This window comes from Suricata suricatta, chromosome 10 (genome assembly GCF_006229205.1).
Source record: "Suricata suricatta isolate VVHF042 chromosome 10, meerkat_22Aug2017_6uvM2_HiC, whole genome shotgun sequence".
Taxonomy (NCBI): Eukaryota; Metazoa; Chordata; class Mammalia; order Carnivora; family Herpestidae; genus Suricata; species Suricata suricatta.
The window spans coordinates 61,294,726-61,296,399 of NC_043709.1; positions in this window are offsets into that span (position 1 = coordinate 61,294,726).

Below are 1,674 nucleotides of genomic sequence, written 5' to 3' on the forward strand. Positions count from 1 at the left end.
GAAAAACCATCAAATACCTAGGAATAAACCTAACCAAGGATGTAAAAGACCTATATGATGAAAACTATAGAAAACTTATGAAAGAGATCGAAGAAGACACCAAGAAATGGAAAAATATTCCCTGTTCATGGATAGGAAGAATAAACATTGTGAAAATGTCATTACTACCCAAAGCAATCTACACATTCAATGCCATCCCTATCAAAATTGCACCAATATTCTTCTCCAAACTAGAACAAACTATCCTCAAATTCATATGGCTAATGTTTTTTTTTTAAAAAACCTTGACAATCTCTGTCTTTTAACTGGTGTATTTAGACTAAATTTAATGTAATTCTTAATCTGTTAAGGCTTAAGTCTGTCATTTTATTTTTTTGTTCTTCTCATTGCTCTTTGTTTTCCTGCCTTCCTGTGGCTGCTTGAATATTTTTAAGAGCCCATTTTGATATATATATAGTATTTTAGAGTATATGTCTTTGTATACCATTTAGTGGTTGCTCTAGGTATGATATATACATAACTTACAACAGTCTACTGCTGTCATCATTTGACTGGTTCAAGCGAAGACACCTTAACTCTTTATATGCCTTTACCCTTCCTCATTTATAATATAGTTTCTTAAATATTTCCTCTAAATACATTTAGAATCACACTGGTGTTATTATTTTTGCTTCAATGATCAAACATAATTTAGAAAATTCAAGAGGAGAAAGAAAATCTATTGTATTTCCTCACATTTTTTATTACCCTGTTCTTTACTCTTTTCTGATGTTTCTTCAGATTTCTTTTATTATACTTTCCTTTCTATTTAGATAACTTCCATTAGCAATACTTTCAGGTTAGTTCTGCTGGCAACAAATCCTTTTAGTTTTCATTCATCTAAGAATATTATGATTTCCCTTTCAATCCCAAGGATATTTTTGCTGGGTATAGGAAACTGTGCTGACAGTTTTTTTTTTTTTGCTTTCAAGCACTTGATAAAAATTGTGCCAGTCTTTTCTAGCTTCTGTGGTTTCTGACAAGGCATCTGCTGCCCTTTGAAATGGATTCTTTTTTTAAAATATAGTTTATTACCAAGTTGGTTTCCATATAACACCCAGTGCTCTTCCCCACAAGTGCCCCTCTCTATGACTATCACCCCCCTTCACTTTCCCCCCTCTCTTTTCAGCCCTCAGTTTGTGCTCAACATTCAAAAGTCTCTCATGATTTGCCTCACTCCCTCTCCCCAACTCTTTTCCCTCTCCTTTCCCATTTCCATGGTCTCCTATTAGGTTTCCCCTGTTAGAACTATGAGTGACAACATATGGAATCTGTCCTTCTCTGCCTGATTTATTTTGCTTAGCATGACTCCCTGTAAGTCCATCCATTTTGCTACAAATGGCCAGAATTCATTCTTTCTCATTGCCATGTAGTATTCCATTGTATATATAGACCACATCTTCTTGATCCATTCATCAGTTGATGGACATTTAGGCTCTTTCCATGATTTGGCTATTGTTGAAAACACTGCTATGAACATTGGGGTACATGTGCCCCTATGCATCAGCACTTCTGTATCCCTTGGGTAAATCCCCACTAGTGCTATTGCTGGATCATAGGGGAATTCTACTGATAGTTTTTTGAGGAACCGTTTTCCAGAGTGGCTATATCAGTTTACACTCCTACAAACAGTGT